The 18,172-nt window shown below is 44.7% G+C and overlaps 1 long non-coding RNA gene across 1 annotated transcript; it reads left to right on the forward strand.

Moving 5' to 3' along the window:
• Positions 1 to 172: 172 nt before the first annotated feature.
• Positions 173 to 16,250, forward strand: LOC115175670 (uncharacterized). Its single transcript, XR_003872081.1, has 2 exons — positions 173 to 693; positions 16,175 to 16,250. It is a non-coding gene; the product is annotated as an uncharacterized LOC115175670 (long non-coding RNA).
• The last annotated feature ends 1,922 nt before the right edge of the window (positions 16,251 to 18,172 follow it).

The following is an 18,172-nucleotide window of genomic DNA, read 5'->3' on the forward strand; positions in this document are numbered from 1 at the left end:
TCGTTTAGGCTACTGCTTAGTGCTGCAATGCATATATCATTTGGTGCGAGTCATTTCCAATAAATGTAACCAATTCACGTTAATAACTTTACGTCCAAATACAAAGTCACCGCTAGGGGGCCCTATAAGAAAACAGAGGTTTTCCCATCCAAGTCTATGAATGGTCAAAGAAAATTCTACTTCCGGGATAAACAAGGGAACGCTGTTTTGTTGAATAACTGTCCTTGTTTTAATGTGACTAAGTTGCCAAAACTGCACATCTACAGAGGTATTTGTTTTTTATCTGAATGTGTCATGCGACATTTGTCACGAAAGGACTCGCCTTACATAGGAGTGAACGCGACGCATAGCTTGAAACCTGAAAGTTGTGAGTTCGAGCCAGCAGTCACAGATTAGTCATACAATCAGCCACCGAGTTGTTTTTGAAGGAAGGTCAAGTAGCTAACCGTCATACATAGTTGGCTTGCGATCTTACTAGATTTATTTGTTTTGCGTGTTTCTCTTGCCAGCAACTTCATGGCGAATCCTTCCCACGTATCAAGAGTTTTGTCTTTGTACAAGAGGATTCTACTGTTGCACCGGTTCCTGCCCATTGACTTGAGAGCGCTGGGAGACCAGTATGTCAAAGATGAATTCAGAAGGAACAAAACGGCGGCGCCCGAGGAGGTCACTGTCTTCATGAGGGAATGGGGGGTACGTTGGCAACACTACAGAACTGCTTGTGCATGTGCACGGTCAATACATATACATGTGTAGGTAATAAATGAAATTGATAAGCACGTCCTTCTACTTATGGTCATGCTATTTCTTGCATTGAATAGAGGATATTTGAGGGGACAGGAGATTTAACTAATATCTTTGGCCTGTTTTTTATAGAAGAACATGTGCCGTTTAATCCCTCGCCGCTTGATGGCGGTGTTTACCATAATTCCAGAGCCTGGACAATATCTCTGCATCTCTGATTCAAGATTTTAGCACAGCACACAATGAAGATATGTTATCTATCATCAGTATTGTAGTACATGCAGCGTATCTATTAAGCCCACGTAGCCATTGAGCCCACTTCAATCTTTGTGTTCAACCAATTTATCTGGTTGTTATATCCATAACCGTTTTTATTTTAAGCCATTCAGATGTTTTATTATTAGGTTATTGACAGCTGTGTAAGTACCCGCTAGTTACCAGTTTCAAAGCTGTAAAAAAACGTTTGTGTTGAGGTGACCCCCAGATAAACACATTTCTCACATATGTTTTGTATCTTCTCAGATAATTGATCATACTTTATGTACTATTAAAATGTGCAGATATATGCACAGGATAGCACATTTCATTGGCATTAATTACTATTTATTAACTAATTGAAAATATTTTTCTTGCCAACTGTCGAGCCTGTATGTCACAGTCACACAATAGCATGCATCATTTGGTTAACTATAACAAGATAATATATTTCAGGCATTCACAGCTTACATTTTGAAATACATTGTCCTATTTTACTGTTAAATGAACCTTGCATTGTTATACATACATACCATTTTTGTCAGTTTGACATTTATCTCAGGTGAGCTTAAAGCAGTGGTCACCAACCTTTTCTGACTCAAGATCACTTTCTGAGTCAAAATGCAAGCCGAGATCTACTGCTCACATGTATTGTTGTTCAGACCATTTAAAAACATTATACTGATGGTCAATCACAGGGTCCACCTCTCAACGTCCCTCCGCTCTCCCTTTCCTCCACTGACACTGACCAAAAAGGGACGCCGTCTTCCAGCTGATGGCGAAACTCGAGTCGCCTCATGCACAAATTCATGATACACTTTTCTACTCGTTCATTACAGCTGCAGTGCTGGTTGTAGCAGGAGTGGAAGTAGGAAGAATGCACATTTTATGGCTTATAAAAGTGTTGAATAAAAGGTGTTGACAGTGCTGAGTAAGAACTTAAACATAAACTCACTTTTAAAAACAAAAGCTCTTTGCTCAGTTCGTTGACAGTCTCTCTCTAGTCGTGGTTTTAAATGTTTTGAAATGTCACAGTATCAACTTTGCAGTGAATTTCTTTTACGCCTGCTATGTTAATGCCGACACGGTAATCTGAGCCGTCCAATTAGCCAACGGTCGGCCTATAGTGCACTTGATTTGTACCTTCAGACACATGAAATCGCGATCGACCAGTTGGTGACCACTGGCTTAAAGGGTGCAGTAGCACAGAATGTAAACGACAATAAAGAAATGTTCAATATCATCAACACGAGCTTTGCATAATATTGTAGTCTAGAGCAGCGGTCCCAAACCACCGGGCCGCGGACATTCGCTACCGGGCCGCACGGAAAGGATCAATATTATTATTATATCTTTTTTTATTGGTAAAATAATAATTATATACAATTATAGGCTATTTGTGCAGTAATTACATTGATCTTGGTGTCTGTTGGTCACTTTCTCACCACTCTAATATCTCTGTCAGGCATCAACAGTTTACAGACTTTGAACTTGAGTAATGCGTGCGCTGCGAGTTCATCAGTCTTCGTGAGTTGTGTTGTCTGACAACGTTGTACTAGCTAGCTACGTTACCTGACATGAATAAAAACAAACAAACGTCGCTGGAGAGCTTCTTCGGAAGGGAGATAAAAGGCCCAACGACGATGTCGATAATGCAGAGACTGCAAAAAGAAAAGAGAGCCTCATTCTATAGAAAATATGATGTCCTACCTAAAATATGTCTTTATTGTGACAGGTGACTCGCGTGCTCCAAGCCCCCTGTGCGTAGTATGTGGAGATAGGCTATCTAACGAGGCAATGAAGCCCTCAACTGCATCGGCACATCGAATCCAAGCACCCTACACATAAAAACAAACCTGTTGAATTCTTTGAGCGAAGAAAACGTGAACAAGGACAGAAGCAAGTCTTGAAAGCCAACACATCAACAAACGTGGCTGCACTGAGAGCGTCATACTTGGTGGCTAGCCGTATTGCTAAGGCCAAGAAGCCTTTCACTATTGGCGAGGAGTTGATTCTACCTGCTGCTAAGGACATTTGTCGTGAACTCTTAGGCGAGGCTACAGCTAAAATGATAGCACAGGTTCCTCTTTCGGCTAAAAATGTATTTATCCTTTCCGTGCGGCCCGGTACTGGTCCGCGGCCCGGTGTTTGGGGACCCCTGCTCTAAGACGTTGGGTCTCAACAACAGTCATGAAGCATGATGTTAGACACACACACATACATACACACACACTTATCCAACAGGTATTTTGTGACAGGTACTGGCTCTCTCTGTATCTGGAGTGAGACTAGACAACTTATTCTGACATTCAGTATGGGTCTCAGAGTCAGAATTCTGGATTCTGCAATTAAAATGGCCTTACAGGCAGAATGGCATAGGCCTGTGTCCTGATAGCCTCCGAGGATTTGTTTAGCAAACCATTTCTTAATTTATGTATGAAATATCTAACCAATAACTAATGTATATCATTTGTCATCCTCTACGACTAGAATACTGACATAATCTGCCCGAGGATTCCAACAGGCCCCTCAGGCGTGACGTCCGCTGAAGGCCCATTCTGCTAACTGCTAGCTACCTAGAGCTACTTGGAACCCTACTAATCCAAGACTGGTCTGTCGACGTCACCGCACGAAGAGGCAAAAACAGACTTAACTCCATCGCGATGTCCCCCAAAGGCCCTTTGGCTAACTTGCTAGCCCCGGTCTGCTAACTGCTAGCTTGCTAGCTTGCTAGCCCCGGTCTGCTAACTGCTAGCTTGCTAGCCCCGGTCTGCTAACTGCTAGCTTGCTAGCCCTGGTCTGCTAACTGCTAGCTTGCTAGCCCTGGTCTGCTAACTGCTAGCTTGCTAGCCCTGGTCTGCTAACTGCTAGCTTGCTAGCCCCGGTCTGCTAACTGCTAGCTTGCTTGCCCCGGTCTGCTAACTGCTAGCTTGCTAGCCCTGGTCTGCTAACTGCTAGCTTGCTAGCCCCGGTCTGCTAACTGCTAGCTTATTAGCCTCGGCCTGCTAACTGTCTGAATCGCCGTGTCCCCAGCCTGCTCAACCACTCACTGGACCCATATAATCACTTGGCTACGCATGCCTCTCTCTAATATCAATATGCCTCGTCCATTACTGTCCTGGTTAGTGATTACTGCCTTATTTCACTGTGGATCCTCTAGCCCTGCTCAATATGCCTTAACCAACCATGTTGTTCCACCTCCTACATATGTGATGACATCACCTGGTATAAACGTCTCTAGAGACTATATCTCTCTCATCATTACTCAATGCCTAGGTTTACCTCGAATGTACTCACATCCTACCTTACCTTTGTCTGTACACTATGCCTTGAATCTAGGCTATCGTGCCCAGAAACCTGCTCCTTTTACTCTCTGTTCCGAACGTGCTAGACGGCCAGTTTGTATAGCCTTTAGCCGTACCATTATCCTACTTCTCCTCTGTTCCTCTGGTGATGTAGAGGTTAATCCAGGCCCTGCAGTGCCTAGCTCCACTCCCCAGGTGCTCTCATTTGTTGACTTCTGTAACCGTAGAGCCTTGGTTTCATGCATGTTAACATTAGAAGCCTACTCCCTTAGTTTGTTTTACTCACTGCTTTAGCACACTCTGCCAACCCGGATGGCTTAGCCGTGTCTGAATCCTGGCTTAGGAAAACCACCAAAAACCCTGAAATCTCCATCCCTAACTATAACATTTTCCGCCAAGATAGAACTGCCAAAGGGGGCGGTGTTGCAATCTACTGCAGAGATGGCCTGCAGAGTTCTGTCTTACTATCCAGGTCTGTACCCAAACAATTTGAGCTTCTACTTCTAAAAATTCACATTTCCAGAAACAAGTCTCTCACTGTTGCCGCTTGCTATAGACCACCCTCTGCCCCCAGCTGTGCCCTCGACACCATATGTGAATTGACTGCCCCCCATCTATCCTCTGAGCTCGTGCTATTAGGTGACCTAAACTGGGACATGCTTAACACCCCGGCCATCCTACAATCTAAGCTTGATGCCCTCAATCTCACACAAATTATCAATGAACCTACCAGGTACAACCCCAAATCCGTAAACACGGGCACCCTCATAGATGTCATCCTAACTAACTCGCCCTCCAAATACACCTCTGCTGTTTTCAATCAAGATGGGTCTGCGATCAAACTACCACCCCTCATCACTGTCAAACGCTCCCTAAAACACTTCTGCGAGCAGGCCTTTCTAATCGACCTGGCCGGGGTATCCTGGAATGACATTGACCTCATCCCGTCAGTAGAGGATGCCTCGTTATTCTTTAAAAGTGCCTTCCTCACCATCTTAAATAAGCATGCCCCATTCAAAAAATGTTGAACTAGGAATAGATATAGTCCTTGGTTCACTCCAGACCTGTCTGCCCTTGACCAGCACAAAAACATCCTGTGGCGTTCTGCATTAGCATCAAACAGCCCCGTGATATGCAACTTTTCAGGGAAGTTAGGAACAAATATGCACAGGCAGTTAGGAAAGCTAAGGCTAGCTTTTTCAAACAGAAATTTGCATCTTGTAGTACAAACTCAAAAAAGTTCTGGGACACTGTAAAGTCCATGGAGAATAAGAACACCTCCTCCCAGCTGCCAACTGTTCTGAGGCTAGGAAACACTGTTACCACCGATAAATCCACAATAATTGAGAATTTCATTAAGCATTTCTCTATGGCTGGCCATGCTTTCCACCTGGCTCCCCCTACCCCGGTCAACTGCCCTGCACCCTCCACAGCAACCCGCCAAAGCACCCATCATTTCTCATTCACCCAAATCCAGATAGCTGATGTTCTGAAAGAGCTGCAAAATCTGGACCCCTACAAATCAGCCTGGCTAGACAATCTGAACCCTCTCTTTCTAAAATTATCTGCCGAAATTGTTGCAACCCCTATTACTAGCCTGTTCAACCTCTCTTTCGTATCGTCTGAGATTCCCAAAGATTGGACAGCTGCCGCGGTCATGTGACACTCTAGACCCAAACTGCTACAGACCTATATCTATCCTACCCTGTCTTTCTAAGGTCTTCGAAAGCCAAGTTAACAAACAGATTACCGACCATTTCGCATCCCACCGTAGCTTCTCCGCTATGCAATCTGGTTTCAGAGCAGGTCATGGGTGCACCTCAGCCACGGTCAAGGTCCTAAACGGCATCATAACTGCCATCGATAAGAGACATTACTGTGCAGCCGTATTCATCGACCTGGCCAAGGCTTTTGACTCTGTCAATCACCACATTCTTATTGGCAGACTCGACAGCCTTGGTTTCTCAAATGATTGCCTCGCCTGGTTCACCAACTACTTCTCTGATAGAGTTCAGTGTGTCAAATCGGAGGGCCTGTTGTCCGGACCTCTGGCAGTCTCTATGGGGGTGCCACAGGGTTCAATTCAATCGATCACTGCCCGCACCTGCCCGCCCGTCCAGCATCACTACTCTGGACGGCTCTGACTTAGAATACATGGACAACTAAAAATACCTAGGTGTCTGGTTAGACTGTAAACTCTCCTTCCAGACTCACATTAAGCATCTCCAATCCAAAGTTAAATCTAGAATCGGCTTCCTATATCGCAACAAAGCATCCTTCACTCATGCTGCCAAACATACCCTCGTAAAACTGACCATCCTACCGATCCTCGACTTCGGCGAAGTCATCTATAAAATAGCCTCCAACACTACTCAACAAATTGGATGCAGTCTATCACAGTGCCATCCGTTTTGTCACCAAAGCTCTCGTTGGTTGGCCCTTGCTTCATACTGGTTGCCAAACCCACTGGGTACAGGTCATCTACAAGTCTCTGCTTGGTAAAGCCCCGCCTTATCTCAGCTCACAGGTCACCATAGCAGCATCCACTCGTAGCACGCGCTCCAGCAGGTATATCTCACTGGTCACCCCCAAAGCCAATTCCTCGTTTGGTCGCCTTTCCTTCCAGTTCTCTGCTGCCAATGACTGGAACGAACTGCAAAAATCACTGAAGCTGGAGACTCATATCTCCCTCACTAGCTTTAAGCACCAGCTGTCAGAGCAGCTCACAGATCACTGCACCTGTACATAGATGGGCTGTTTACAGATGGGCTATCTACCTCATCCCCATGCTGTATTTATTTATCTTGCTCCTTTGCACCCCAGTATCTCTACTTGCACATTCATCTTCTGCACATTTACCATTGCAGTGTTTAATTGCTATATTGTAGTTACTTCGCCACCATGGCCTGTTTATTGCCTTAACTCCCTTATCTTACCTCATTTGCACTCACTGTATATAGACTTTTTTTCTTTTTTCTACTGTATTATTGACTGTATGTTTTGTTTATTCCATGTGTAACTCTGTGTTGTTGTATGTGTCGAATTGCTATGCTTTATCTTGGCCAGGTCGCAGTTGCAAATGAGAACTTATTCTCAACTAGCCTACCTGGTTAAATAAAGGTGAAATAAATAAAAAAAATACAGTGGGTCATCATTAATGAATTATCCTTATTCATGAAATAATCATAATTGATAGGATTGATTTAGCCTAGTGCTTTCTACCAGGTGCTTAATATGCTTTATATGATATGGGGGGTAAGCTGAAGCCAGATATGGCCCAGTACTACAATGACTGTCTGTGAGGAACCAACAGAGTGTTTTTCCAGTGTAATGATGAATTAGAGAGGAAGGGAGTCCATCGTCCTGCATTAACGAGTCAAATGAATTGGTGATGGGATGGCAGCTGGATGCCAGAGCAGAGAGAATGTAGTCCTTTTGTCTGTCACCACGGTGGCCTTAACTGCCTGATTGACTGAGAATAAGGATCCATGGGGGACGGAGCTGCTGCTTATGATTCTGTGATATTCTCTTCTCCTCGCTTCTCTTCTCCTCCTCTTAGCTGTTCAGGTGTCTTAAGGCTTGGGGGTAGAAGCTATTTAGGAGCCACTTGGACCTAGACGTGGCGCTTCGGTACCGTTTGCCGTGCGGTAGCCGAGAGCACAGTCTATGACAAGGGTGGCTGGAGTCTTTGACAATTTTTAGGGCCTTCCTCTGACACCGCCTGGTATAGAGGTCCTGGATGGCAAGAAGCTTGGCCCCAGTGATGTACTGGGCCGTACGCACTACCCTCTGTAGTGCCTTGCGGTCAGAGGCTGAGCAGTTGCCATACCAGGCAGTGATGCAACCCGTCTGGATGCTCTCGATGGTGCAGCTGTAAAACCTTTTGAGGATCTGAGGACTCATGCCAAATCTTTTGTCTGCTAAGGGGGAATAGGTTTTGTCATGCCCTCTTCACGACTGCCTTGGTGTAATTGGACCATGTTAGTTTGTTGGTGATGTGGACACCAAGGAACTTGAAGCTCTCAACCTGCTCCGCTACAGCCCCATCGATGAGAATGGGGGCGTGCTCGGTCCTCCTTTTCCTGTAGTCCACAATCATCTCCTTTGTCTTGATCACGTTGAGGGAGAGGTTGTTGTCCTGGCACCACACGGCCAGGTCTCTGACCTCCCTATAGGCTGTCTCATCGTTGTCGGTGATCAGGCCTACCACTGTTGTGTCATCAGCAAACTTAATGATGGTGTTGGAGGCATGCCTGGCCATGCAGTCATGAGTGAACAGGGAGTACAGGAGGGGGACGAGCACGCACCCCTGAGGGGTCCCCTTGTTGAGGATCAGTGTGGTGGATGTGTTGTTACCTACCCTTACCACCTGGGTAATGGTATGTAACACTTTTAAGTCACACTTTGTACAGTTTAAACACTTCTTTTTTTATAATATTACATTTTAAATCCAAGCCTCTGTGGTGCTTGTACACAAGCTGCAATGGAAATGCTGTAAAAAAAGGAAAAAGGTCACCCACCAGATTCTCTGCAGCTTCATGTCTCTCTAAATGACGGGCCTTGGCAGAAGAGCTCTATGGAATTTATTTAGTGCAATACCATGGATGCCACTGCTAGTCCTGCCCAAGGTCTTATTCAGTAGAACATTTAGAATGTTGCAGATAGAACATGAAACCTTTAGAATGTGTCTGATGGTACACAGACCTTTAGAATGTTGCAGATAGAACATGGAACCTTTAGAATGTGTCTGATAGAACATGGAACCTTTATAATGTTGCAGATAGAACATGGAACCTTTAGAATGTGTCTGATGGTACACAGACCTTTAGAATGTTGCAGATAGAACATGGAACCTTTAGAATGTGTCTGATAGAACATGGAACCTTTAGAATGTGTCTGATAGAACATGGAACCTTTAGAATGTGTCTGATGGTACACAGACCTTTAGAATGTTGCAGATAGAACATGGAACCTTTAGAATGTGTCTGATGGTACACAGACCTTTAGAATGTTGCAGATAGAACATGGAACCTTTTAGAATGTGTCTGATAGAACATGGAACCTTTAGAATGTGTCTGATAGAACATGGAACCTTTTAGAATGTGTCTGATAGAACATGGAACCTTTAGAATGTGTCTGATAGAACATGGAACCTTTAGAATGTGTCTGATGGTACACAGACCTTTAGAATGTGTCTGATAGAACATGGGACCTTTAGAATGTGTCTGATGGTACACAGACCTTTAGAATGTTGCAGATATAACATGGAACCTTTTAGAATGTGTCTGATGGTACACAGACCTTTTAGAATGTGTCTGATGGTACACAGACCTTTAGAATGTTTCTGATGGAACATGGAACCTTTAGAATGTGTTTGCTAGAACATGGAACCTTTAGAATTGTCTGATGGTACACAGACCTTTAGAATGTTGCAGCTAGAACATGGAACCTTTAGAATGTGTCTGATGGTAAACAGACCTTTAGAATGTGTCTGATAGAACATGGAACCTTTAGAATGTGTCTGATGGTACACAGACCTTTAGAATGTTGCAGATAGAACATGGAACCTTTAGAACGTTGCCATATTTATATCTGCAGCAAGGCTCTGAACATTGGACTCTGTTGAACAACATGTCTGGTCATGACACTATTTGGTGTTCTTGCCTCTTGGATGACAGACTGTACAAACTTCCAAGTGATGGAGAGACAAGACAACCTGGGTTGGATTCCTCTATTCTCCATCAGAGCCTGCTGTCTATAGTTTTGTTTCATTGTTATCTCAGTCTCATGTTTAGTTGCTGCACCCCAAGAGATGGCAAGAAGCCGCCCTTCAAACTCCCTGGCCGGTGGTGGCATGGCTGGCATCGGTCTGTTGGTTTAACATAGCCTGGCCCAGACACCCAGCCTGAGCCCAGTTACCGACACAGTACTCACTCTCACAGTGCCAGAGCATGGCTTTCACAACAACCACACTGAATAATAATGACACTATATGCCACTGTGCAGACACTTTCATCCAAATCGACTTACAACATAGTACAGTTCTTACATTTTGTGTAGGCCTTTGTAATCCCTGTGGGAATTGAACCCACAACCTTGGATTTTGTTAGTGTCCTGCTTTAACCAATAGAGCAACACAGTACTTCAATTCCAGCCATGCAGTTATAAAGTAACGTTCCTTCAACATTCTCAGAAGTAGAACTTTTTGGCAGACATGTTGTCGTGGATGAATCAGAATTAGTTGGGTAACATAGATAATTAAGATGTTTTATTAGTATAATATGCTTATTCGAGGTACTTGTCATTAGAAAGTGTCCATTGGACTCTGGTGTCTTTTCAGTTGCATGTCTACCATAGCTGGGGCTCAGACACTTGGGGCCCAGAGAGGGGAGAGGTCAGACTTGTCGTCATGGGAATGTGTCTTTACCTATTTCTTAAACCATGTGAAGGGATGCGTGATTAATGGGGAACCAATTACTTGTCTCCACAATGTCTGTGAGCAAGTCACTCCCTCCTTTTCTTTATTGTGGGGAGGATTATGGCAGTAAATGGACCCTTGTATGTCCTCTCTTAGATCTCGCACTTATCCTGTGATAATATATGGCCTAGAGGCTCACTCCCCAGTGAGCCTGTCCAGGAGTGGGGTCAAGAGGGGGTTTGCTTTAGATGGGAGTATCTAGAGTTGACAATTGATATATGCCATTGGATGAAATGGTGTTTTGGTTCAATACCGTACCAGGGAGGGACGGTTCTAAGGGGACCAGATACTGGGCTATACAATGAACCAGGTTGACATAGCAGTTACTGCCTGATGTGTTTTATGGATATCTGTCATACAAAACTTAACCTTTGTGAACTGTTACTAAGTATCTGTGGTTTGTCAATGTACGTTGAAGGGGGTGTATCGTTGCTATAAAAGATCCCTGTAGCCATTCTGTAATCACCTTGTTCAATGATTCATTCGAGAGAGTGCATTATTGGGGGTCAAGTACTTTTGCAAAAGTATCTTAAGTATTAAAGATGTAGTTTAACTCGGACTGGTGTGTTTGTAACTCCTCATTTGGTAATGCGGAAATTAGCCACCCCAATGTTCTGTGGTTTGACATCTTTATAATGCCTGGAAGAAGAAGCAGCATGGTCCCTGTCACAGTGTAGATGTAGATCACTGCCCCCCTCCAGCTAATGAGCAACCTTCAACTAGGGGAGTTTATGGCCGATTCCTCAGGGTGACATTTTAAGTACTGTGAAAGACAAATATATGAGGCTACTAATGCCACCAACACCTGTGTCCTATTGTCAATATAGGTTGGTAATTTGTCATTTGAGCAAGTTTGCGAACCTGGGATCTTGTGATAGTGAGTGACCTTGATGAAGTCACTAGGTGTCTTCATTACATCTTCAGAAAAACATATTGTCAACATCTGTAGTCCTTCTGGCCTGTTGCACCAAACCTGATACATCTCATGAGAAGATTGTTAACCTTTTCAGTTGGAGCAACCCCTCTTTCTCAGACATTTTTTATTTCCAGTCGTGGCCAAAAGTTGAGAATGACACAAATATTAACTTTCACAAAGTCTGCTGCCTCAGTTTGTATGATGGCAATTTGCATATACTCCAGAATGCTATGAAGAGTGATCAGATGAATTGCAATTAATTGCGAAGTCCCTCTTTGCCATGCAAATGAACTGAATCCCCCAAAAACATTTCCACTGCATTTCAGCCCTGCCACAAAAGGACCAGCTGACATCATGTCAGTGATTCTCTCGTTAACACAGGTGTGAGTGTTGACGAGGACAAGGCTGGAGATCACTCTATAATGCTGATTGAGTTCGAATAACAGACTGGAAGCTTCAAAAGGAGGGTGGTGCTTGGAATGATTGTTCTTCCTCTGTCATCCATGGCTACCTGCAAGGAAACACGTGCCGTCATCATTGCTTTGCACAAAAAGGGCTTCACAGTCAGGGATATTGCTGCCAATAAGATTGCACCTAAATCAACCATTTATCGGATCATCAAGAACTTCAAGGAGAGCGCTTCAAGAAAAGATAGTCCAGCAAGCGCCAGGACCGTCTCCTAAAGTTGATTCAGCTGCGGGATCGGGGCACCACCAGTACAGAGCTTGCTCAGGAATGGCAGCAGGCAGGTGTGAGTGCATCTGCACGCACAGTGAGGTGAAGACTTTTGGAGGATGGCCTGGTGTCAAGAAGGGCAGCAAAAATGTCACTTCTCTCCAGGAAAAACATCTGGGACAGACTGATATTCTGCAAAAGGGATTGGACTGCTGAGGACTGGGGTAAAGTCATTTTCTCTGATGAATACACTTTCCGATTGTTTGGGGCATCCGGAAAAAAGCTTGTCCAGAGAAGACAAGGTGAGCTCTACCATCAGTCCTGTGTCATGCCAACAGTAAAGCATCCTGAGAACATTTATGTGTGGGGTTGCTTCTCAGCTAAGGTAGTGGGCTCACTTACAATTTTGCCTAAGAACACAGCCATGAATAAAGAATGGTACCAACACATCCTCCGAGAGCAACTTCTCCCAACCATCCAGGAACAGTTTGGTGACGAACAATGCCTTTTCCAATATGATGGAGCACCTTGCCATAAGGCAAAAGTGAAACTAAGTGGCTCAGGGAACAAAACATCGATATTTTGGGTCCATGGCCAGGAAACTCCCCAGACCTTAATCCCATTGAGAACTTGTGGTCAAACCTCAAGAGGTGGGTAGACAAACAAAAACCCAGAAATTCTGACAAACTCCAAGCATTGATTATGCAAGAAGGGGCTGCCATCAGTCAGGATGTGGCCCAGAAGTTAATTGACAGCATGCCAGGGCGGATTGCAGATTCTTGAAAAAGAAGGGTCAACACTGCAAATATAGACTCTTTGCATCAACTTCATGTAATTGTCAATAAAAGCCTTTGACACTCATGAAATGCTTGTAATTATTAAAGACACTGAGGCATTTTTGTGTCATTCTCAAAACTTTTGGCCACAACTGTACATCCTCAGGAGTTGGCATGACAACCCTCTCGGTCATGTCTCTGTGCTGTGAGTTATAGGAAGGAGACAGGTACAGTGATGATGTCTCTTTCACATTGAAGTCATCCAGATGAGGTCTGGTGCTTGCTAGTCCCTGAACAGTGGGGTTGCTGCTTGGAGTGGGTTCAAGATGTTACTCAATGGTCATTGATCAATAATATGTTCATCCTATGCCTTTCCTTTAACAGAACATCCCTACACTCTTAGAAAAAAAGTGCTATCTAGATTCTAAAAGAGTTCTTCGGCTGTCCCCATAGGAGAACCCTTTAAAGAACCCTTTTTGGTTCCAGATAGAACCCTTTCCACAGAGAGTTCTACATGGAACCAAAAAGGGTTCTCACGTGGGGACATCTGAAGAACCCTTTAGAAACCCTTTTTTCTAAGAGTGTTGCAGTTGGGTGACATACATGTACTCCAGACCTAAGTCAACATTATAACTCAAACTCTTGAGGTGCACTTGAATCGTGGCTGAATCGTGGCTGAATCGTGGCTGAATCGTGGCTGAATCGTGGCTGAATGACGACATGGATATTCAGCTAGTGGGATACACGCTGCACCGGCAGGATAGAACAGCACACTCCGGTAAGACGAGGGGGGGCGGTCTGTGCATATTTGTAAGCAACAGCTGGTGCACGGAATCTAAGGAAGTCTCTAGATTTTGCTCGCCTGAAGTAGAGTATATTGTGATAAATTGTAGGCCACACTACTTGCCTAGAGAGTTTTCAGCTATACTTTTTGTGGCTGTTTATTTACCACCACAGACAGATGCCGGCACTAAGACCGCACTCAGCCAGCTGTATAAGGAAATAAGCAAACAGGAAACCACTCACCCAGAGGCGGCGCTCCTAGTGGCTGGAGACTTTAATGCAGGGAAACTTAAATCAGTTCTACCAAATCTCTATCAACATGTTAAATGTACAACCAGAGGGAAAATACATCTAGATCACCTCTACTCCACACACAGAGACACGTACAAAGCTCTCCCTCGCCTTCCATTTGGTAAATCCGACCACAACTCTATCCTCCTGATTCCTGCTTACAAGCAAAAATTAAAGCAGGAAGCACCAGTGACTCGGTCTATTAAAAAAATGGTCAGATGAAGCAGATGCTAAACTACAGGACTGTTTTGCTATCACAGACTGGAACATGTTCCGGGATTCTTCCGATGACATTGAGGAATACACCACATCAGTCACTGGCTTTATCAATAAGTGCATTGAGGACGTCGTCCCCACAGTGACTGTACGTAATACCCCAACCAGAAGCCATGGATTACAGGGGACGGGGGACAATAGAGGTTCACCGTGACTGTCTGTGGGTTCAATGATATGAATATAAACATATACAGTAGTCCAACTAACGTTATTTATTTCATTGTAGCACATTAATAACAGAGGTTGGGTGGGAGGGATGTTGCACGTTGATAGGCTGCAACATGGTTTAGTTGGTATGAATGATGACTGAGAAAACAAGGTGGTCTGACCTCAATATTGTAGAGTGAAAAAAAACGGATGAACTATTGTTGTTATTAACATCAAAAATGTGCAATAACCAACATTCATTTCTTTCCATCAATCCGTTTGACAACAGTGTGATTGTCGGTGCGCTTCATAAAAATTCAGTGTTCCCAGTGCAGCCCCCTCGTGCAGGTTTGAATCGATTTCAGCAGGTTGATCACGGTTGCTCTCTCCTGCTTTAGGACTAAACCGGGGATAAAAAGGTTGCCCACCGGACTATGTAATTCAGACCAAATTAGCTGACTATTACTGTGATTCATTGTATTTAAATAAGAATCAAGGTATGGTTTAATTGATTGAAACTATGTTATGTAACATTTGTGTCAAGTGGACTGTAGGCTATTGAACATCAAGTCATTTCCAGAGAGAAATTTGCTGTAGGCTATCCAATGACAATCACATGTGTTGCATGTTGTGTTGCAGATTGAAATGGCATTTTTTTAAATGATAATGGGTAACCCTGTCATTTTGATGATGGGTTCAGGGTTATTTGTGCTTTTAAATTAATCAATCCATTGATTTGGGAGCATTAACTAGTTCTCAGAATAATTGTCAGGATTTATACATTTATGATAACATATTTACAATTAAATATTTGATATGAAATAAATGAATTGAAATGGAATTCAAGAAATGTAAAACTTTTTTGGAACTAAATGGGGAAAAATTAAGAAGAAAAAATGGTGTTTCACCATATCCTGCAAATTACTGCCATAGAGGCAAATGGTAACTGTGAATAACTTGGCATCAGAATCCATTCTATCTGGTGAATGAAACAGAGGATCTGACAGAGAGCAGTGGTTTTGGTTCCCTGGGTAGTCATTAAGTTACACCGGCAGCTATTCCCTCACTGGAGGCTTCGTGTGCAACCTGTTCCCTTTGCTTGCAAACAAATTATATCACACTGGCCCAAATTGATCTGGCATCATTTAGTGTTGTGTATTATGGTGTTGGCGCCCTCTAGTGTGTATATAAGTCATAGCACTCTTCTTTGATGTGTGTGTGTGTGTGTGTGTGTGTGTGTGTGTGTGTGTGTGTGTGTGTGTGTGTGTGTGTACACACATACATACATACATACATACATACATACATACACACAGGAGGAGTAAGGGCCAGAGAGATGACAACCAGGTCCTCCAAAATGAAGGAATAAGTTAGTGGGTTCCAGAAAGCGGACTTTCTTCATTCATCCATCCATTAATTCCTTAATGTGTTCATTCACCTTCCATCCTCTCCACCCCGTCTCTCTTTCTACCCCTCTCTCTTCTCTCCACCCCTCTTCTCTCCATCTTTCTCTCCTCCTCCCCAATAGTTCTGATCTGACCCGTGGAGATCATGTTCATCCAGGACAGCTCAGAGAAGACCAAGGTGCTGCTGTTTGAGAAGCAGAAAAACTTTGTCCTGCGTTTCAGCACGCGACTCATGCAGATCCAGGCAGCAGGTTGGGGACTGAGGATGATGCTAGCTGCACTGCAGTACAGCAGGTTGGGGACTGAGGATGATGCTAGCTGCACTGCAGTACAGCAGGTTGGAGACTGAGGATGATGCTAGCTGCGCTGCAGTACAGCAGGTTGGAGACTGAGGATGATGCTAGCTGCGCTGCAGTACAGCAGGTTGGAGACTGAGGATGATGCTAGCTGCGCTGCAGTACAGCAGGTTGGAGACTGAGGATGATGCTAGCTGCGCTGCAGTACAGCAGGTTGGAGACTGAGGATGATGCTAGCTGCACTGCAGTACAGCAGGTTGGAGACTGAGGATGATGCTAGCTGCACTGCAGTACAGCAGGTTGGAGACTGAGGATGATGCTAGCTGCACTGCAGTACAGCAGGTTGGAGACTGAGGATGATGCTAGCTGCACTGCAGTACAGCAGGTTGGAGACTGAGGATGATGCTAGCTGCACTGCAGTACAGCAGGTTGGAGACTGAGGATGATGCTAGCTGCACTGCAGTACAGCAGGTTGGAGACTGAGGATGATACTAGCTGCACTGCAGTACAGCAGGTTGGGGACTGAGGATGATACTAGCTGCGCTGCAGTACAGCAGGTTGGGGACTGAGGATGATACTAGCTGCACTGCAGTACAGCAGGTTGGGGACTGAGGATGATGCTAGCTGCGCTGCAGTACAGCAGGTTGGGGACTGAGGATGATACTAGCTGCACTGCAGTACAGCAGGTTGGGGACTGAGGATGATACTAGCTGCGCTGCAGTACAGCAGGTTGGGGACTGAGGATGATACTAGCTGCGCTGCAGTACAGCAGGTTGGGGACTGAGGATGATACTAGCTGCGCTGCAGTACAGCAGGTTGGGGACTGAGGATGATGCTAGCTGCGCTGCAGTACAGCAGGTTGGTACTGTAGAGGTTTGAGGGATGAGCTAGCAACCAGAGAGTCAAAGGTTCTATCCCATGACAGACGGGACAAACATCTGGTTGGTGGTGGGCTGGCAATCAGTGTGTTGCTGGTATTAGTATCCCACTGTAGATGTAATCTTCTGCCCTTCTGCCCACAAGCAAGGCACTTAACCCTAACTGCTCTCCATCTGACAGCTCTCCATCTTCTTCTAGTTCTGTTTCTTTGGAGCATAACTTCCTGGACTGGCAGGATGTGCTCCAGAGCAGAGTGGCGTCCATGGCCTACATCGGATACGGAACCTACTCAGCCTACACCATCACTAACTTTACACAAGTCAGCATATCCGTATCTGTAACACTTTATTTGGTCCCCTACAGATGATTGATGGATGTTAAATTAACCATCAACTAACTATCCACTAAACCCAACCCAAACTCTAGCCCCAAGCCAACAGGGTTGATAGTTTGACCATCTATAGAGGACTATTCAAAGAAAGTAGGACCAATTGAGAACATAGTGCTCCATACCAAAGAACAAGTATGAGACCCAACACCAAAGTCCATTGAAATGATTATAAAACCCAGGTGTTTAGCCGTGAGACAGCGGCTAACAGCCTGAGGGTGACGTTGCTGATGACCGACAGCGTGGAGCATCCCCGCAGCCCCAGTGATGCGGCCGAGGCCAAGAACCACAACATTTGTCTGTTCACCATCAGGCTGTAGGGACTACCCAGGCAGGGACTGGCCCACCAACGCCAGGCTACGTTCCATCTCCAGCACCCCACCACAGCAGCACGTCCTCAGCCTCACAGACAACCTGCTGGTAGATAAACTCTTTAAAGAACTGGTGAGTGGTGGGAGGGATCTGTCCTCAAGGATACCAACATGTCTTGACATTCCTATACAATTCTAGATGTTTATATTTTCCCTCAAACCCTAAATCCCAATTCAGTAGAGCTC

This window comes from Salmo trutta, chromosome 36, assembly GCF_901001165.1.
Source record: "Salmo trutta chromosome 36, fSalTru1.1, whole genome shotgun sequence".
NCBI classification, from domain to species: domain Eukaryota; kingdom Metazoa; phylum Chordata; class Actinopteri; order Salmoniformes; family Salmonidae; genus Salmo; species Salmo trutta.